Here is a 21996-nt window from a genome sequence, read left to right as displayed (position 1 = left end):
TTCACTAGCATTATTTTCCAGAAATCAATTTAAGCCCCGTTGAAACCAGTTGGCATTCAGTTTAATATGATTTTGATCTTTCCTTAAAGCAGAAATTAAGTTTTACTATTACTAGCAAAAACCAGACCCTTCCATCCGACTATTTGCTCCACTGTTGTCCTTCCATGCACAGAGCTGAAGTCATCCAGGAAGTGTTAATTACCTGTTTTATGCTTTCCCTTATTCCTCACTTACGTTGGAAGGAAATTTTATTTAAATGTCATTTGCTTCAGTACTGTTATCACAAGTGCCCTGTAAAGCAATTTGGCATGCCCTGTTTCCAGGGGCATTCTGAGAAATAATTTATAGCTCCATAGTAGTGACTAGTATTGTGCCTCTGTTCATGCTTTACTAAACTAATGTCTGCAGCTAAAAAAGGCAAAATAAAGACAAAAGGAAAAAAAAGAACCCAAGCCCACAGACATCCCAGCTGGTTGCATTCATGGATCTGGAGATTCATGAACCAGTGAATACTCCCAGTTTGCCAAGCAGATGAATTTGAATGAGCATGCAGAAGCTCACCCCATAAACTGGGTAATAGGAGCCAGTTATTGTGGTTCATGCAGTAAATGCCCCCAATTTGCTGCCACATGAAAATAGCTCAAACCTTTCATTGCATCTGTGCTGAAGAATAGAGTTATGTGAACTCCAGTCTCCAGTGACGTAAAAGTTTTTGTCCATATGCGGCTGCTTTGCAGTTTCCTACCAATGACTCTAATTGCTGGTTGTGCTGGTTTTTTCAAATTACTACAATTTGTCTGTGTTATTTAATGAGAGTGTCAGTAAGCACTCCTCTGGTGCCGACCTCCTGCCCATGTTCCCCAGGCACGGCCAATGTTGAGATACAAAGCTGCTGAGGCAAACACAGATAATAGTACTCAATTTTTTTAGTCCCATTTCTTTAAAGAAGGGTCATCTTTTTCTCATGTGTGATGTAAAATTAGAAAATTATGTTCTCCCAGTATCCTTCTCCAAGGCATAAAGAAACAACCCCGGGCAGTTTCTGAATGTGGCTGATAACCTTCTGATTTTCCCTCATTTTAACAGCATACAATATTTGTAGTTCCTGTCCCAAACCACTTTGTACGAAGACAAAATAGTTAGGAGCTTCAATTTTCAAGAACATGGGCTCTTTTGAGCTGTTCAATACAGAGACACACCAGAATATCCCTAGGAAGAAAGAAAGCATCAAATAAAGGTGACATTTTTCCTCTGCTTGCAGAGGTGCAGGACACAGTGAGATTGAGGGGCTGTGCTGCCCTGGCTGCTGTGCGAGCCTTGGCGATATGTCTTAGGCATGCTGCATGCAGGAATGTGGCTACACAGCACTTGTAATTAGAAGGGGGAAAAATGGCCCGCGAGATTGCTTTTGAAAACGGTCTTTGGTGTTGCAGAATTTCAGCTCCCTCTGATTCATGGAGCAACCCTGGCTCACTGATGTCTACCCATTAAAAATTGGCTGGATTCAGGCAGCTGTGGTACAGAAGAAATAGAAAGCACGACACAGAAGAGAGAAATAAATCCAGGCAGATCCACCTCAGTCCTGCTCTTAGCTGTATTCGCTCCTATCTGTAATACATTTCAGCAGGCAGGCTCGACAATGGGCCACTGAGCCAGAGCCATGATTCACAGCGCATCCTTGCTATGAAAAGATGGAAGGAGAGAGATGAATATGGGTGGTGAGCAGAGAGCAAAGGCAGAGACATGGAAGAGAGGAAGTCAGGAGAGCTTGGCTGGGTACGTGAAAAAAAAAGTGGATGAAGACATTGTCCTCTCTTGCCGCCCACTCCAACTGAGCAGCAGTAGAGTTTTGGATCAAAACTTTTCTACTTCTCATTGCCTACACTGTACCTCAGCAAAGCCTCAAAAGCTTCATTTGCTGACTGCTCACATCGTTCCTCACACCAGCGCCCTGCAGGTTGGGTAAAGGCTGCCCAAGCACACCCAGAAAGAAAACCAGGAGCAATGGTAGGGAGCAGACCCACAGTGAAGATAGACTTAAGCACCCTGCGTTTGCCTTGGTCACCTCAGCACGTTCCTCCTGCTTCAGCTGCAGGGGCAGTGGGGGACAAGCTGACCACAGGCTGTCATGGCACTGCTGGGTGTCATGGGGGGACACGGGTTTTCCGGGCAGCCTGTGAGCAGCTGTTGGTAAGGGCAGGGTAGCCCCACAGAGCTGTTTGTGGATGCTCAGCAAACATCAGCTCTCTCTTAGGATCACAGAATCTTAGAATCACAGAACGGCTCGGGTTGGAAGGGACACCAAAGCCCACCCAGCTCCAGCCCCCTGCCATGGGCAGGGACACCACCCACTGCATCAGGTTGCCCAGGGCCTCATCCAACCTGGTCTTGAACACCCCCAGGGATGGGATGTCCATATCTTCTCTGGGCAACCTTTTCCAGTGCCTCACCACCACACTCTGAATGAAGAATGTCCTACTAACCTCTAATCTAAGTTTCCCCTTGCAGTTTAAAACCATTCCCCCTTGTCCTGTCATTGTCTGCCCGAGCAAAGAGTTGCTCTTCATCTTTTTTAGGAGCCCTCTTTAAGTATTGAAAAGCTGCAATGAGGTCACCCCAGAGCCCTCTCTTCATGCTGAACCGCCCCAGCTCTCTCAGCCTTTCTTCATCCAATTGCCCAAAACAGCCCCTTTGGGTGTTATTTCAGCCACAGTCTCACCCTGCTGCAGCTGGGGCTCAGGGCAGGCAGCGGGCTGCAATGGGCACAGACACAGGGCTTGAGATGCCTTTTTACATCACTGGCAGATCTGAGGAACCAAAATCCAGACTGGTCTAGGGAGAAGTTTGTAAAAGAGAGATATCTAGCCTGATTTTTAATGATGTGTTTCATTTAATCTGGATAGAAGCATCTTGGTTTGATCTTTGAGGATGCAGAGTATTGATGCTGATGAAATGGGAAAGAAACTTTAAAAATGAAAATTATTTTCAAAGGTAGAAAATCTCAAATCTTTGCAAACTTGGAAATGACATTTTCATCTTGGAAGTATTTTTATTCTCTCTCTCCCTGCTCCCAGCTTCCCTACTAATGCACGTCTTATAAAGTCAGAGATGAAATCACAGACTATTTCAGTGTCACCAAATTTGCATTTCTTGATAAGAAAACATTTCTAATCAAGGAGAGTCTCTTCAGGTGAGACATGTCCTGATCTCTTGTGGTGCCTCCTGGCAAAACAGCTCTCCTTCTCCAGCTGCTGAAGGTACTTGCTCTGCCATGGTGAATGAAACATTTGCTGAAATAGTGCCCTCTCAAAGTCCTCCCCAGTCCTCAGACGTCATCACCTACAGACAGTGCTGCAGATCTTCTGTAGGTTATGTTTAGGTGAAATCCTGGTTCTCTGTAGTCAGTGATAGAAACTCTGGTCAATCTGACCCAGCTTTCACTATATCTCCCACCATAAAGGTACACGAGAATCACAGCTTTCCTTTTTAAATAAATAAATAAAAAAAATAAAAATAGGTTTCTAGGCCAGATAGGCTATAAAAAAAAAAAAACATTTTTCAGCACGTCAGGCATGATGTAATCCAACAGCAAGGCTACTTATTTTTTACCACAGCCTCTCAGGAGTTTTTCCAAGGTCTCAGAATCCTCTCCACCCAGAACTGGAGCAGCCCCATGTGCCTTGTCCCAAGAAATAAGGAGAGGGGTGAGAAATACAGGAAATGTCTGAGAAGCCTGGGAAAAATGTAGTGACCAGCTGGGGACTCTGAAACTGGTCTTCTGCTTTTGGAAAGCCTCTCTCATGATGGCTGCACAGTGGCCTGCAGGTAACCAGCCTATTAATCCCTTAGAAAGCACTCAATCATCTTCCAGTCAGCCATTGGGCCGACTTTTCCAAAGAGCTCAGCTTATCAGCTGCATGTGGAGCAGCTTTTGGGTACCTTGCTTGAGCTGTGGATGTTGACCATTAAAATTTAGCTTGATATTTTAAACCTGTTCTGCCCAAAAGACTGTTGTGGTTCAACCTGGCAGGTGGCTCAGCACCACCCAGCTGCTCACCCACCCCCAGTGGGATGGGAAAAGTGTGAGATAGGGTTGAGATAAAGGCAGTTTGTTGGTAAAGCAAAAGCTGCATGCCAGCACAGCAAAGCAATCCCATCCACTGTTACCCCCACCATGCAGGTGCTCAGCCACAGCCAGGAGAGCTGGGGCTTATCAAGCAGAACTGTTCCTTGGGGAGACAATGTCACCACTCCCAATGTCCCTCCCGTCCTCCTTTACCCCAGTTTTATTGTTCCCTCTGCCATTTGGGCCAGCCGTCCTGGCTGTGCCCCCCCAGCCACTTGTGCACCCCCAGGGCAGCATGAGGAGCCAGGAAGCCCTGGGCTGTGTGATCACTGCTCTGCAACAGCTAATACTGGTGTGTTGTCACCACTGCTTTCAGCAGCAGCCCAAACCACAGCATCACATCAGTCTCTACAAGGAAAATTAGCTCTATCTCAGCCAAAACCAGGACAAACACCTAATCCTGAACCCCCCTCCATTTATCTCCCCATTATACCTTTCTGACAATGCTAATTAGTCAGAAACCAAATTTAAGTGATGTATTATTAAAAGGTTGCGTGTTGAAATTTCTCTCCTGGGCTGCATGCTTAACCAATGTGTTTTGCAGCACTCATAGTCTTGCCCTTTGTCTAATACCCATGGACATTATCAATTGATACAACTTTCTTACGTATTTTCAGCCTACAATAACAAAACTCTCAAAGGAAAATGTGTTCCCTTTCAAAGCAGAATGTTTCCTTTGTGACAGCAGGTACATTTTCACGATTATCCATAATTTGCAGCAAACTTATCATTTTCATAAAAACTCAGCAAGAATATAAATGTGCACCGTGCACAAATATAGATGCATCGTTATTCAAAATGTTCCTCCTTGCATTTCTCATATGCCTGCCTTGTTCTATTTCTAACTTGCTATTTGTTTTCTCCACCATTTACTTCTTCAGGATATTTCAACATACCACACCAGCTTGAACCCAGAACCTCAAAAACAGCCAAAAAATGATCAAAAACATTGGAGGAGAAAGTAAAACAGGAAAACAAAAACAGGAAAAGTTCAGCATTTGAGCTTCTGGTGAAAATTCAGGTTTTGTTCTTACTTTATGAAAATACTTTGTAACATCACTAATTTGAATGAATTTGATATTTCGGGAGCACAAGTTTGCTTCAAAGGCATTTCAGTGTTTGCTGGCTCTCTGTTGAAAATCTGGGAAAGTAAAATCACAAGAACTATTGCAAAGATAGGGATGGAGAACAGAGAGTGCTCTGTTCCCCTGAAAGAAGATCTTGTGCCCTTCTCCTGCATTTATCTCTGCCTGTAGTTCTTATGTTCTTATCCATAATCTTTATTTTTCCCACTGTTTCTGACTCAACCGAGTCAGAAACATCACCCCAAAATTTCTGTTTCAGGAGAAAGGCAACCATGGTTAGAAGCAGCAGCTTATGGCAGAAACGTTTGCGTCTCATTCCGTAACTATTGGTGCCAGAAGCCCATAAAACAGTTCCACACTTTCGTTCTATATCATAAGCAGCAGAGTCAGTTATTTTTAGCTGCATCATTCCTTGTAACTTCAGAGGAGGAGAGGAAGAAAAAGACAGAGTTCAAAAGCATCTTGACATCATATGCTTCTCCGTACCCACAACAGGGAGGAGTTTGGTCATATCATGAGATGCTGTGTAGTATCCAATGTACTATGAGTGTGTCCACAGGAACAGCTCACAGTGGTGGTTTTAAAAACAATTTTGCAAAAAATTAACTCCCACATATCCTTGTGCAGCCTCTTCAGCAGCATGCCCCTATGTGAGGTCGCTAATAAACCCTCTCGGAAGCCCAGCAAGAGGCACTCAGCAGGTCGCCTCCTGCCCAGTAGAGCTGCATGTGGCAGGGGTGGATTTAATATATACAGTTTGGGAAACTTACTTATTGCTTACTATATTTGAGATGGCCCTGTATAGACTGAACACAGTGGGAAACCTCTGATTTTCTCCTCACTGCATTTATTCCTCTCTTCCTTATTTCTGTTTCAGTCCTGTCTCAATTCAAAACAGCAGTAGAAAGAAATTAATTTCATTATTATAATTCACGTTATTAGGTACTATCTTCAGAAGCAGTCTAGGATATTCAAAAGCAAAGTGCAAAGTGCTAGAGAACGACTCATTGCTGCCTCTGCTGAAGGACCAGATCTGAGACTAGGCAAGGACCTCAGCATCCCAGCGGGTCTCCAGGGTTTGTGCTTTGGCAGGGCAGCAGCCGCCCCTGTCTGCTCCATCTCTGACTGTCAGCACTTGCCTGGAGCTTTCAGAGCCAGCCCAATGCGTCCCCTGGTGAAGGAGAGCGTGGTGGTTTACTCCAGCCATCCAGTCTGGCCCCGGCCCATTGCTCTGGCCACTTGTTTCTCAGAAAATCCCACTGGCAAAGGAGAGATGTGTTTGCTCATGGATAACTTCTCCCAGTTACCATCACCATGGTAACAAAGCAATTCACCAGCATTACTAGAATTATCCTTGCAATGGAGAGAGGGCAGTGCCATCAACTTCACATGAGGGAATGGGGCAGCTGATGAAGACACAGCTCTGGAGCATCACTGTGCAGCAGCAGAGGTTGCCTCTCACCTCCATTCCCACTCCTTTTGCCCCATCCTTGAATCCATCCGCACCTGGTGTGGGCACCCATTTAGCAATGGGAAGCTGAATAATGTGACACAACAACTGGCACCCTTTCTGTGGGGGCTCTGCCCACCACACCACCTTAGAAGCGGCAGCAGGGCAGGGCCAGGCAGCCAGGCAGACCTGAGCAGGTAGGGCTGAGCCAGTCTGCCAGTATGGATGTGAGATGGTTGGAGGCAGTCACCTGGCTTCTAACCCTGACCAGCACTACTGAAATCCAGCTTGATGGGAGCTCTTCTTTAATAACAAAAACAAACAAACAAAAACAAACAAACAAAAACAAAAACAACAAACAAACAAACAAAAAAACCACTCCCCTTACTACCCCAAAACCAAACAAAGAAAAAAAAATCAGAAAGAAAGATGTAAACCATGTGCTTTTACTCTCAGAGAAAAGAAAGAAATTGGGATTATATTAAAAAAAAAAAAAAGGCAGAAAGCAGTTAAAGAGCATGGAAAATGCATTATGGCATGAATTTGCCAACTGGCTATAGCCATTTTCAGGCTTTTTAGCATTCAGACTCATCACTTCTGGAAACGCGGGCTGGCTGGACAACAGCTGGCAGGTTATGGGAGCAGCAAGGCCAGGGAGCACAGTTTCCCAGACCAGGTGAGGAAATGGCACAGCCACAGCCGCTCACTGCTGTACCCGCTGGCTGGTGGCACCATGCAGCCATGCAGCACCTTAGCCAGGGGAACAGGCACGGTACTAGGAACCTGTGTGTGGTACCTTGGAGGCGTAGGATGTATTCTCTAGCTCTAAAGTGCCACAGCTCTGGTTCCACAGGGCCACCAGCAGTTACCACACACACCCTTCCCTCTGCAGGGTGTAAAGCAGCTCCATGTGCAGCACTGGCATCCGCTGTGCTTCCTCCCAAAGCTGCCTACAGGACCAATTCTGCACCCAGCGTGGTGCTGACAGCAACTTGCAATCCTGCTTGGTGGTGATCCACACAGCCAGCAGTGGAGAACAAGGTGTCCCCTGAAGTCCAAATACTGATAGCTTGTGGCTCTGCAGAATTAGCAGTGGGGCTCATTTCAAAGGGCAATCATATAAAACAAGAGGTGTGCCCACAGCAGCTTGACTGTCAATGCCACTAAAAGCTTTAAGTGGCAATTATTTTACAAGGATGCTACATTCAGGGTGGAAAGCACCTACTCTTTGGTTTATAGACCAAGGGGTTTATAAACCAAGCAAGAGGAATGAACTGGGAAACATAAAATGCTATTCGACAAACTGCCCGATCTTTTATGAAAGATATTTCTGGCTATGTATGAGGACTGCAGGCTAAGAAATTTAAACTTGTTGCTGCAGACATTTCCTTGCAATGCTTCATCAAATCCCAGCCAGAGATCTCCAGCTGGCAGAGCACTCTCTAGAAGGCTGCAGTGCTCTGGAAGACGCTTGTTCAAAACTGCTCAAATGTGTTAACTTCCCAGACATCCTGTTTTGTGGAGCACCAGGGAAATGTTTCTCCCAGTGGCGGGACCCTCTGTAGCTCCTAGTGAGCAAGCATGTGCTCAGCTCCACAGCAGCTTCTGGCTGTGCTGTAAGCATAAAGGGTTCATCCTAAGAGCTGAAGGCCAGTTAGACTGCAAAAGAACACAAACACCTTAAAAAAATCGTGCAATTACTCACCTTAAAAAAAAAAAAAAAAAAAGAAAAAAAAATCATTTAGTTACTCTCTGTTCAGCAATATGTTGTTTAACTGTCTTGAAATGCAATTCATAAACCAAGTCCCACAAAAGTCAACTAATCTCCGTGAGTGCCATGAAGACAATATTGAACCAAACAGCTGGCTGAATTACCCTCTGTAGCAACACATTACAGGAAAAATCATGAGAACTTTAACTTCAGCAAGGTGACATTAGTATAATAGGAAGCTCTTTTGTTGCATTAACAAATTACAATAATGGTGTCTGGCATTCTTTTAAATAAAATTCACATAACTGCTTTATATATCAATAAATAATAATAAGCATCTTCAAGCATAAGTGGACACATCCCACTTTATTGAAAAGTGATATTAGCTGCTTAATGCAATCCTAATAATATCTCAACTTACAGCTAATCTGCATCAAAAGCAGTCAGTCATACTTGGCCCATGACGATGATTTCTCTCCTTGCTTTAGAATAAGGCTTTCTTCTAAGCTTTCCACTTTTTTTTTCCCTTTTTTTTTTTTTTTTCTTTTTCTTTCTCTTTTCTCTGTTGGATACATGCAAAGAGGTAGCTTCACATGAGTAAGAGAGTCCCACCATTTTATTTTATATTTTTTTTTTGTAGTCAATGAAGAGAAGCTGGGAATTTAATGCAACAATCCTAACTGAGTCTTCTGCCTCATCCCCCAAAGCATCCCAAAGCTCAGGCCCCCGCGGTGACCATTAGCTGCTGGGGCTGTCTCTTGAGGGCTGTGCTAAGGAACAGAGTGCTGCTGGCTGTGGAGAAATCATCTGCTTGCAGAAGAGAGACAGGCCCTGGTGTTGGTGCAGAGACAGGAGCTGTGGTCCAGCAATGAGGGACACCAGGAGAATCACAGAATCATAAAGGATTCATAAAAGGAGGAAGCTCTGAAGGTCTGAATTCATATCCCTAAAGGTGCCATGTTGAGTGTCAGTAACTTTTGACAAAGGTGTCCTCATCTTACCTGTTTCAGAAGATGAAACATTGCTTTCTCATATGAGAGAAAAAAAAAACAAAAACAGTAGTTCTTCCTGCAGCCCTCAAGGACAAATACTTCAAGCCCCAGCAGATTTAGGCTACAGGAGGGATGAGGTGACTTTACAACCGCTGACTTTACAGCTGCTGCACTTCCACCCACCACATTTAAGGACCACAGGGCTGCCCAGCCTCCATGGCTCATTCACTCGTTGGCTCTTCTGCCAACAGTGCCAGGTGTGATGCTGCTTTTGATGTCCCCAGCTCATTTCAGCAATGCCCACTGACCAGCTGGCAGGAGATACGGGGGGATTTCAGACACCGCTGGCCCAGGAGCAGTTTCATACTCCATTAACAACGTCCTCTGCTCTGTGCTTGCAGTGCCATGGTAGGGATATGTTACCCACCTAAGAACAGCTACCCCAAACCAGCCTCCAGAAGCTGTCCATAAAATGAGTAGAGCATTTAGCTGAAAAATAGATGTTTCAGCAACAGGTTTATTCTACCTTAGTAGAGCGAATAAAATATAGCATTTCTGCTAAGTAAGTTTTCTGGGTTTTTTATCAGTACCGTAAAACAGGCAAAAATGTTGTTCAGCCTTTTTTTTTTTTTTTTTTTTTTTTTTTTTTTTTTGGAAAGGCTGTAATCAGCCTTATTTAAATTGGTTTGGTCTTTTGCCTCATGGCATCACCTCAGAACTTCTGTAATGTGCAGGATGATTTTATGAGAGATGTACGGGCAGACACCTTGGATTCTTTCAGTTTTCATTAATTTGATTCCTTCCAGGCAAGAAGAGGCTGTAATAATGTGATAAAATGAGGGAAGTGGTGACATTTAATATCATAAAAGAGCACAGAGAGGGGTTTGGTGTTTTTAAGTGTCACTAGCACATTTTTCGGAGACAGCCCAGCCCTGGGAACCAGAGCACTGAAATAATTTAATCCTTGCCTGATAAAAGGAATCACTAGAAATAATTCATTCCTTGTCTTATTGCATATAGGCTAATTTGGGAGCTCATTATTTATTTGGCAAGTATTTAGCATAACAAATCAATTTCTAGTGACATCTCAGATGAAGTAATTTAAACTGAAAGTCAAAAGAAGATGAGAAAAGGAAGATAAAAACTTTGTTAGCTTATAAGCAGACTGTTTGGGTCCTGGTGTACCTGCAGCAGAAGGGCAGGGGGGCCGGGACCTTGTGTGCCCCCTGCTCCTCCTCAGCCCCATAGCAGGGCAGAGGCAAGAAACCTAGAGTACCAGCAAGCCAGTGCATTACATGCCTCAAGCTGTACATCCCCCTAGGAGGAAAATCCTGTTGACTCCCATTTAGGCACCATCTTTTTTTGCCTACTGCCACCAACACCCAAGACTGAGCCATCTGAACAGGCTGCCCAAGAGAGAATATTTGCCTCAGGGCAAGGCACTCCAGGCACACCGTTTCACAGCTCTTTTCCTGCTTCTGGCGGGAGAAGTCAGACTACTGAAAGCAGTCTTCTGCATGCATAAAGTTGTTCTAAGGAAGTTTTAATGGAGGCTAAAGGATCTGCAGTAGGTGACATTCAGATTTCTTCTGAATCTGGTTCAGCAGTACAGGAGAGGAGTGGTTTCTCAAGTGCAGACCCCAGCAGTTTGTCACATAAGCTTGCACAGAACCATGTCAAGGGTGGCAAGAAGATGGGCTGGGGACATCCCTGAAGGTAGCAGCAACACGTTCAAGTTTCATCATTTGCTGCTGCTGCCAGCACAAAAGAGAGTGTGAATCTATGGTGCTGGGTAAAGAGAGAGGGAGATAGGGTTGGAAGAGAAAGAGGAGACGAGTTTGTGCATCTGCTTCTGTGTTTTTCTCTGCTAACAGCCCTGAGCAGCTGCAAGCAGGCAATACCAGAGCACATGGAAGCACAAATTCCCCGTCTGTGCTTGCATACGCCTAGCTCAGTGTGCAGGGAAGGACTCAGATCCTCAGCCAAAGAGCCACATCAGAGCAGACCAGCTCACCAGCCCACCCTGCTGTGCTGCTACAGCCAGGAGTGAGCCATGGGTTTTTTGCCCAGTTAAGAGGCAATTCACTGAAAGTCAGGTTTTCTCAAGGATCAGTGCCATTTGGATTTGCATTGTATTGGCAAAATGTTTTAAACTAAAACTTTTCCTGTCAGTGTTATCTAACAGAAACTTCTTCCATTTTGTTTTGAGTTGATATTTTTAAATTAAAAAAAGGAAGACTCCAAAATAATAATTAAAAAAAATATCTTTTAGAGAACACAGAACACTGTGGGGGTGACAATAAGTGCTTTCCAGAAGCATTCAGAAGCAGGTATTTGCCATTTAATGACAACAGACCATTTTCTTGTTTTCTTTGACCCAAACACTTTTTTCTCCAATGTCTCAGTTTGGCCACCAAAATGGAAGAAGAAAACACCTGTATCTGTCTAGCTTTAGTCACATCTGGGAATTCACAGACAACTACAAAGTGCCTTTTGCTTGAAGATGCTAACTGGACAATATTCCCAGAGAGTAAAGAGCACAGAAAAGGTCTTCATGCAGCCCAGCTCCCTGCTGGCAGACATGCTCTGCACCACCAGGTCACAGATGAAAACAACCTGGAAATGCTCAGCCGTGGAAAACCTTTGCATGGATTTCTCTGTCCTGTTTGCAACTTCACATGTTGGCAAAGAGCTACAGCTGCCATTCCCCAGTTCAGTAGCCTGTTATTATTTAAAGAAACACAAATTCTGCAGCCATCAGACAGACCACCTAAACCTGAAGTCAACGCCACCTCACGCAGAAGTGATGGGAGGAAGCAGAAGTGCTGCTCTCTTTATGACAACACATAATTTGTGGGTCCAGTGGAACTGAAGGACTAAATTGGTCACTGGTCTAATTAGGTGGTGAGCCCTAAACTTAACTGCTATAATCAGAAAATACTTTGTGTTAGATTTCCTATGAAAACTTCAAAGGTGGATTCACTTGGCTTGGAGAGGACCTGTTGCTTCCTCAGTAAAATAGAGCAGCACTTGCTGTCTTAATGAAACACCCCAAGATATCTCAGTTATATTTTATTTCCACAGGTGTATTTTCTTTCTTGCAAGACCTCAGAGTGATCAGGATCTCCAGACTATGTCAGGGAGACACGAATGGTCTCACCCAAGTCTCTGTGTAAAGGACAGCTAAAACTGACTCTGAGATGGGACCAGATCTCAGTGTGAACCGCTCTGAATTTGGATTAGCTTAGATCCTGTGTCAGAAATGGCTTTTGGCCATTGCCTTCTCTGATGAAATTGCTCCTCCTGCTTAAACATCCCCTCCACTTGCCGTGAACCCCATGTGCACGCTAACCCCACTGTGCCTTGATTCCCAGCATGGTTTGGGAATCTTGGGAATCCTTAGATCAGTTTTTACCAGATGCCTCAGTGACTACAGCATCATGTTCCCTAAAAGCAAGACTCCCCATTGCCAGAAACCCATGGGATAAAACTCCTTCGGGCAGGTGCTGGGGTCACCTCTGCCAGCAGGGACACCTTTGGGTCCTGCAGGACAGCGACGGGTATGGGGGGAGCAACGCGTGTGCATGCACACAAATGCTGTGTGTTCTTACCTTCTCATATTTGCACCCATTGTTAATTAACAGCCATAGAAACTCTGCAAACATTTAAACAGGCTTTAAATAGCCATGAAAACACAACTGCAACGCAAAGCGTGCCCACCTAATTAATGTAATTAAAGTATCAACCTCTGAGCCTGCATGGAGGATCACTGCAGCTCCCCCCTGAGCCCAAACCTGCCCCGTGCATTAAGCAGAGTTTAGCAGTCCTGATGACAGGTTTCACAAGGGATGGCTCAGCAGTGGCAGCAAGCCGAGGTGGTGGGGGCTCTTTGCTTGGTTGGAGAAGCCAGCAGGCACAGCTTAAAAGCAAGGACGCGCCTCCTGCACCCGCTTCCATGTGCTGCCCACCTCCTCTCTCTCCTCCAGATGTTGGCACCTTCCTCCACCTTGCCTGCTCCCTCACCACACGCTGGGGACCACACGCTCCTGCACTCCTCATGAGGGATTCAGGGCTTCTGTCTCAGGGCATCAAAACCTGGAAACCCTGGAAAAAACACCAGGCTAGCTTAGTGTTCAGGTGATCTCTTTTTAAATGGGGATGGCTTATAGTTGCCTCTGATTTCTGCATCAGCACGCTATGTGGAGGACAAGACTCAAGATTTTTCCAGGAAATCCCAGGCAAAGAAATACTCTGTGTTTCTTTTAAAAAAGTCAGACCAGAGGAACACAGAAACAGGACTGGAGAAGCATGCCCAACCTCACACATTGTAAGAAAACGATGTAATGAATACATATGGTTAACCTTGGAATAGATGATATCACCCAGGCTGTCCTTTTTGAAAGCAAAATCAAGGAGTAGAAACAAATACAGTGCTTGATTTGACTATGCCCTTGAGAGAGATTTCTCTGTACTGCCATTGAGCCAGTTACACTAACAGTTGCAATAAAGGCTTTCCCTGATGTTCCCTTATATCAGTCCTCTTTTTTAGTCAGCCAAGACCACTTCATATGAGGTTGCTAAGCATCCCCTAACAAGAAAATCTTGTGCTTGTCACTAACTTGGATTAGGTGTGGTTTTAACTACCGCAAGTGAAATAAATCTGACCCTAGATCTCATTGTTAGTCATCTGGATTATCCAATTGCCCCCAGATCTGCAGATGATCAATCACCTGAAAACCTGCATAACCTCCAGCAGGCGTATGTAAGGAGAGACTAGAGAGCCATTCCTGTGTCATTATCCCTTTGGAATTAAACAAACCTCCACCAATAACAGTTCTGAGAGTCCTGTCTCTTTGTTAAGACCTGTGCTATTTTCTTATACGTGTTTATTTTTTCAGTCATCTAAATTCAGACCACAAACTTCTGCCTTTACCCACCCTCTCTTTCCCAATCCCCGGGACAAAGTCCTGCACAGGAGCAGAGCCAGGAGCTCTCCCAGGACTCCGTCCTCCACCTACGACAGATTTACAGTAAAAGCAAATGTCTAACAAAGTCCTGCAGGTCAGCTCTTGTGCTCAGGGATCCCAAATCTGACAAAGCCAAAAAACAGTTCTGAAATATTTTTTCCCAATGCCAGAAGTTCCTGTTTTTTACATGCAATGCTCGGTAACCCCCAAACCTTCATTCCTTACCCTACCTCTCCCAGTGCTTTCTGCTGGCTTGGATTGCCCAGGGGATGGCTCTTTTAGGAGCTGTGTTCAGTCTGAGCTGGTTTAAGGCCTAAGAAATTACAAGATTACCACATTGTATTTCCTGTTTTATTTATTTAATTTTCACTGAGTCATTTGTCTACTACTTTGCAGAGAGAGCTGGGTCTGTTCAGCCTGGAGAAATGAAAGTGAGGGGGGATCTCACTGCTGCCCACAACTGCCTGATGAGGGGGTGCAGAGGAGACAGAGCCAGACTCTCCTCTAAGATGTACTCAGGCACAAGCTGAAACAAGGAAAACTGCAGTCTGTTAAGGGAAAAAAATCACCATGCAGATGGTCAAACAGTGAAACACGGGACCTGACAAACTGTGGAACCTACATCGTTAGAGATATTCAAAGCTCATCTGGGCAAGACCCTGAGCAACCTGATCTAGTTGGCCCTGATGGGTCATTGGAATGTGCTTGGACTACAGACCTCCTGAAGTCCCTTCCTACCCACCTTATTTTGTGTTTCCATGTATTTTGTGATTCTGTAAGGAGCTAAACAATCCCCCACTTTGAGACCTTGTCCTTAAGCCTCCAGATAACGTTCATTCCAGCAGCCGATGGGCTTGCTGATGGAGTGAGCTAATTGATACCACTGACATTGGCATCCGAGCATCTGATTTGGAGCAGAAGGCTGAGAGCAGGGCTGTGTGTGGAGACACACCAGTAGTGCAGAGCTCTCATATCACATGGGCAGGCATCAGTGGCAGTATCAGTCACATCACTTTGGTGGCCCTGTGGTGTCAGTGCCTGCAGAAGAAGCAAGGCTCTAAACTACATGTAAAGACAAAAAAAGGAGGCTCAGCTCTACACTCGGTATCCTGTGTGTATAGGGTAATTAATCACACCAGATATTAGCAATTAAGAATAACTATCATATGTCTCCTGGTAGATAAGTATGCATGCTCTCTGGGTCTCATTATGCCTCCCCTGCATTGTGGTAAGTACACTGCCATTAACAGCACTACTTCAGACACAGTCCAAGTCTTCCCGAAGTGACAGGCAAGCAGGTTTTCCATGGGTTTCCATCTTCCTCATGGTAAATCACTTACATCCCTTACTGGAATGGATTTAGCAGCACAAACGTGCCTTACCCCAGGGTCTCTCCCCTTCTCTGTCTTTGCAGCTCAGAGCACTGGATAATCACGGTTGGCTGTGGTAAATGTGCCACTACAAATGTCAGTGCTGGGACCACGAGGATAATCCCATGCCAGTCGAGCTTAATTAGGTAAAAGAGCAACATGCAAAGGGTTATTTCATTACATCCTTAGTTGTTTGTGTGATTAATAATATAAACTGACACCTCATTAGCTTCTGAAGAGGGAGAGGATAGGTGCAGAAGTCTATCTATTAATGGGAGATAAAAAGGAGCAGTATCATTTCAAAAGGCAGCAGTATTTATCACAATGCATTTGAAGTTGAAATATCTGAAATGCATGATGTTGGTCTGTAAAACTACAAATGAGTATTCTTGCAATTGTAAAACACATCAGGGTCTTCGTGCTGCCTTTAATTTGTCAGTTCACCTTCAAGAATTTAATGAACTTGTCTAGGTTACGAAATGTTTTATTCAAGATGAAGGCTGATATCATCATTTAAGATGTAAATCCTAAACTAATAGAAGCTGAAGTTGATAAAATAGCAATTAATTCACATTGAGAGTAACAAAAATTAACAAACTATTGTTCAAATATTTATAGCAGGAAAGTTCTGTTACTTGCTCATTGATACGGTTTTGAAGACTGACTTTGAAAGTACAAAACCTGGCTTTCTGTCAAGCAGAGTGCTCTCCCATACAAAGCTGCCTGGCATTTACTGCAACAGAAACAGCCCCAGCGACAGCAACACCCGCTTCCAGAGGGGACTCTGGGACCATTCATTTCTAAGCTTCCCAATTTTCCTCTTGCTGTTTGCTGTCCTGAAAGTTTAACCTCTTTTTCATTATAAATGGAGATCTGGGATGGGGGGGCTCAAATGATTCACTGAAGAGCTGTAATACTGCAGCTGGGGGGTGCCACACACACTTCACTGCACTTGGCTGGTCTGATTTAAAAATTTGATATGTCATATATCCAGAGCAGCTTTCTAACCCCAGCAATAGACTTTTTTCTCTCCTGAGCTTTGTAGACTTAGTGAAAAGAAAAAACTGCAAATCTAAGCCTAGAAAAAGCTTCATGTTTCTACATGATGAGGATCTGATCTATGTCACATTACATTGCTCAAGGTTAGGCATCAGCAATACATGTAGCTACCAGGGATGCAAATACATATCAAGAAGACCACACAGAGTGGTAGGGCTAGAAAGGATCCAGTTTCTTTCCATAAGGAAGGTACTGGCGTGGACCAAGAGAAACCTTTCTGCACAGAGCAGGTATCCCATTTCAGATCATCAGGCAGCTTGCCAGAATATCTGGACCTGAGACACAAAGCTTGAGCCTGGAAATGGCTCCTTTGGTTACAGAGGCGGGTTGTGAAGCTTCATGGCCTTGTCTCAATCACATAGCAATAGCAAGACATGCTGCATCATTAATGGGAAAGAGAGAGAGAAAAGAGAGGGGAAGGCATCACTCCTGTAACCCTACCCATTAAATCTGCCCCCAGGCAGATGGACCACCAGCCTCAGCTGCTGCATTTATTCTCTTCCTCCATCTGGATTACAGACTGTTCAATTAAGATCTCCAAGGAATTCAAAAATCAGAGGTGTACTTCCAGACCCTTCCATGAATTCTCTGCTGGACCCAGATATCCAAACAAAGAGGAAAAAGAAGGTGTGTGCAAACATTTGCAGGTGGCTGCTCATCAATGCATGCAGTCATTTTCATCCCAGCCAGTTCTCTCAAGCCAAAGTAAAAATTAAAGTTGGCATTTCACTCTGCAGGCAGATGTGTTTCATAATGCATAGGCAGGATATATTTTATTAATTCTGTTTTTTTGTGGATCTCTGTTTGCATAAGTTTCATCCTTCCATGACGCTGCTTGGCTCCATGGGTTGTGTGTTTTTTCCCCTCCTGTGGGATGCTGTTAGAGGCTGATGCAGGGAGCTGAGCAGGTTCCAGAGAGCTCTGCGGGTGGGACAGCAGCAGCAGGGTCCTTGGGACAGAGGCATGGGAGTCCCAGCCTCCCGAATCCACAGTTGAGTGTTGCTCTTCTGGCCGTGTAAGTCTTGTGAGTGCAGAGTCACCTCTACCAAACAGCCAGTTTACAGAGCTCCCTTGATATTCACCTAAAACCTGTTTCGCAGTGTTTTGTATTTTCCTTTAATAAGCTTTTTGGAAGAATCATTTGCTTATAGGATAGAACTGGTGAAGGGGAAGAAAAACAAGCATGGAGATTTCAGTGCTGAGTGCTTCCTCTCTGCGGTGACAGATGTGTGATAAAACCCAGTTTCCTAGGAGGCCACGCTGCTCTCCCAACCCCCCTGCCAAACACATTCATTACGTTCAGGTAGTTGGCAGCACTCATTGTGTGTGTCAAACTTCAAGACATGCAGCTGCTGGAAGCAGAGAAGCAGCTGGGAGGGAATTAACAGCAGTGGGGCCAAGGGGGAATTTGGGCAATGCTCTAGCCCTGTATGACCCCTGTCAGCTGCCCTTTACATCACTGCAATGCAGCACGGGCTCTCACAGCCCTGCGCTGGTAAGGCCAAGGATATTTGCTCACTTCAGCCATCCCAAGCTTGCTCTGATGTGAGTGTGCAAATGGAGAATCCCCTCCCATTTCCAGTGAAGCACCAAGCTGTTTTTTCCTGTTATTCTGATTCATTTTTCTAAACAAGGTGCCATAGGCTTTCTGAGCAGCTTCCTCCACTTGGATTTACTGTCAAGGGATGTAGGCATGACCAGTCATAAAACAGAGGTGACCAGCACACAGCCAGCACTGACAGTGAGGCAACCTGGGTTTTATCCTCTTTACCTCCCATGTTAGAGAGTAGGCAACACACGGGCACCATCCCTGCGATGACTGTCCGCCTGACCTGGGCAGCTCTCCCTCCTGTACCCTTCACTTCCATTCCCACTTATAGCTGGTTGTTGTTGTTGTTTTTATTTTTTCTTCTTCTTCTTCTTTTTTTTTTTCCCCCCTGTAAGGTAAAAACAAAACAAACAAAACAACAACAACAAAACAAACAAAAAAAACAAACAAACAAAAAAAAACAAACAAAAAAAACCACACAGGGTCTGGAGGCAGGCAAAAGCACAAGTTAATAATGTACAAGTCATTTGGAAACAAGCACAAGACCAGCCACTAATGGTACCAGCTGGGGACCTGCACTTATTTTACATAACGCAGCCCCAGGGCCAAGCTTTTGTGAGCTGGGGCTATGCAGAAGCATAATACAAACAGTTATTTTTGGAGCAGTATTTCTAGGCTGGTCTCAGTGTATGTGTTTAGCATTTTTTTTCCTCTCTCTCCTCCTTTTCCAAAATCTTTTGGGCCATCTTTCAGTATTTCTCTCAGGAAGCATCGCTGAGCACTGTGTTGTTCAGCTTTTTTTTTTTTTTCTCCTTGTGAAACTGCACCATTTCACAAGGTCAGCCTAGAAAGCGAGTACAGAAATCTTCATGCTCTTTCTTTAGGGACATGTTACACCAAATAAGAGAGGAAGAATGGTAGGACCTTTAAGAAAGACACTTTCAGTAAGAACACATTGCATTAGAGAACGTGAACAGACTGAAAGTGCCAAAACTGTGCTTGGGGCAATACAGGATTTAGGGAGACAAGATGTCTTTCGGACCCAGAAGATGTTTTCAAGGTCAGCTTTTTAAAGTGTTTCTGAAAGAAACAGGAGGATATTTCTCAGAAGAATACGTCATACTTGAGATCACTGGCATCTTATTTTGGTATGACAAATCAGATCTCTCCACCCCCCTACCTGCTTTGACTAACTTTAATTATCAAATCAGTAAAACATCCTAAGGAGTGGAAGTGGATATCCTCCCTACCCCAGAAAAAAAAAAAAAGTCAGAATCTACCTTGAATGTTTTTATTTTGTAACCTACACATCATTGGAAAATATGGAAGAGTACGACAACCTATCCAGTTCACCACAAATCCCCTTTATGGTATTAAAAGATTCAGATCCAAAATATGTGGGTTAAACTAAAAAAAAAAAAAAAAAGGAATATGAGGAATATGAAAAGGCATGATAAATAAAATACAAATATCGATTGAAAGTTCTTGTAGAAATATGTAAATTTTCTCCTACATATATATACACTGTACATAGAGAGATTTGAAAATGAAGTTCCTGAGACTATGCAAAACCTCAATATTTACCACTAGGACAAACTTCGGGAAGCATGCTGGATGATCCACAGTGCTGAGGAGCACGATAGCTGCAATACCGCATGTTTAACAGATGTGGTATTCCTGCACTGCTCTTACACACAAAAATGCAGGCAGCCCTGCACTAAGCCAATATTTAAGTCATTGTTGCCAATGACATGAATAAATAAAGTAGATTGATTGCTCTTTCTGGGCTTGTCCTCTGTGATTGTGTGCAGAGAGAACTGCTGAGTAACTCCATATACCTGCCTCTGGAGAAAGGGACTTCCAAGTTTGTGCCTTTTAGTTTTGTGGACACCTCATGGATGTGGCACTTAAGGGACATAGTTTAGTGGTGGACATGGTAGTGTTAGCTTGATACTTGGACTTGGTGATTTTCAGGGTCTTTTCCAACCTAAATTATTCTCTTATTCTAAGATTAATTAAGCCTTCAGACAACTTCACACAGTGAACTCAAGGACTACCATGCAGACAGACTTCATCTGTGCAATAAGTAGGGGCACGAAGTAACAACAGGTTACAGCAATCCACATTCTTCCTTGCTACCTTCTCTTTGCCCTTGAAGATGCTTGTAGCACACGGATAGGAAATACAGGTATTTCTCTGCATGTGTTCAGCCCCCTCTATCAATTAAGGTAGGAAAGAGTCCCTCTCTGTCAAAACACAGTTAAATTTTGGCTCCGCACTCTCAAATGCCACTTGCCTGTTTCACTCATGTTGGCATCTCACATTTTAAATGTTGCTGTAATATCCAGGTGGCAGAATCAAGACTAGGCAAAGCAAAACAACATCTTTCACTGTGATGAGCAGCAGACATACTTCTAGCAAAGTGCACATTTTCAAGATGGAAAAGACATTTTCTATGATTTTTTTTTTTTTTTTTTTAATGCAAGAAGTATTGCTTATGCTAGTATTTTGCATTTAATATTGAAAAGTAAGGCTAACATCAGGCCCCAAACACTTCAGATTGCCAGTGCCAGCTGTCTTCATCCCTTTAGTTAATGAACTTGTGATTAAAAAATTACTGGTAATCAAGTGTTAAGGCCAAGAGGCCATCATTTACAAGAACAGAAAAAAAATATTGAATAAACAAAAATTCCAAGAAACAGCTCTGATCTAAAAAGGCAAATTACTTAGTATTTCAAGTGTCTAGATAACCTTGACTTGGAAAAAACAAACAAACAAAACAAACAAGACTCTGAGAAAAGGGTGCCCATCAGCCCCCATCACAAAATTATAAAGAAAAAAGTTTTACTTGATCAAAACTCAGCTTTTTTTTTTTTTTTTTTCCTGCCACAGAGTTTACAGAGTTTTAAAACCAAAACCTTCTTGTTCTGACAAGACCTGTGCTACAAGCAGATTATTCACAAAGACTATTTTGAAGATCCACCCCAACAGGCCACTTGAATTTTATTTTTATGTTTAAATAAGAACTTATCTAGACTGTGTATCGTCCTAATATTCTTCACATAGAATATTTTTAAGTAAACAAAATTGTTATGGAACTGAAAAAAAAAAATATAGTACCAGCAAGCTTAAGCTTTGAGTTGGAACATAAACCATAATAGATTTAAACAATAATAAACACAAACAAAGAGCAAGACATTGGGAATCTAAATGTCTTCTTTGCATCAAATGCTTTTAGTATAAGTTGAATCAGTGCCTTGGCATTTAACCTGCATTTTATTGTTACCTGGTAACAAAGGCAACCAGCCTTTTTTCACCAGGTCCAGGTGCACATGGAGACATCCACTTTTTGCAGACAGTTTTTGCTTGTCCATCAGCCACACACATATACTATTAACATACAGATTTAATTTACTGCAAGCACTACTTGACAGATGCAACAGGAATTAACCAGCACAACAGGACCATTTATGTGGTGTTAAATGAGACTATTTGTCAGCATGGAGGGTCCTTAAAACCTTTCTGACTGTTTTTCCTAATCTTGTTAAACTCCTTTCACTTGTGACAGCTCAGATGTGCCTGAGGTGTGCTAACAGAGCCGTCTGGTGCTTTACACCAGCTGGGGAGCAGGGTTCAGATTATTCTGAAAAGAAAAAGAACAACCCCGTTCTTTGGGGTTGCAAGGGG

The 21996-nt window shown here is 43.7% G+C and overlaps 1 long non-coding RNA gene across 2 annotated transcripts; it reads right to left on the bottom strand.

Annotated features, from left to right (window-relative positions):
* Positions 1 to 15507: 15507 nt before the first annotated feature.
* On the bottom strand, positions 15508 to 21781 carry LOC110352642 (uncharacterized). 2 transcript variants are annotated; one of them, XR_002401909.4, is made up of 2 exons: positions 21596 to 21781; positions 15508 to 18697 (listed from the first exon to the last, which is right to left on the bottom strand). It is a non-coding gene; the product is annotated as an uncharacterized lncRNA (long non-coding RNA). The 2 variants fall into 2 exon arrangements; XR_011804556.1 differs by lacking the exon at positions 15508 to 18697 and adding an exon at positions 20605 to 20672.
* Positions 21782 to 21996: the final 215 nt, after the last annotated feature.

The sequence above is a fragment of the Anas platyrhynchos genome, chromosome 21 (assembly GCF_047663525.1).
Source record: "Anas platyrhynchos isolate ZD024472 breed Pekin duck chromosome 21, IASCAAS_PekinDuck_T2T, whole genome shotgun sequence".
NCBI lineage: Eukaryota > Metazoa > Chordata > Aves > Anseriformes > Anatidae > Anas > Anas platyrhynchos.
The sequence above is the reverse complement of the archived record's forward strand: the minus strand, read 5'-3'. Positions and strand labels throughout refer to the sequence as shown.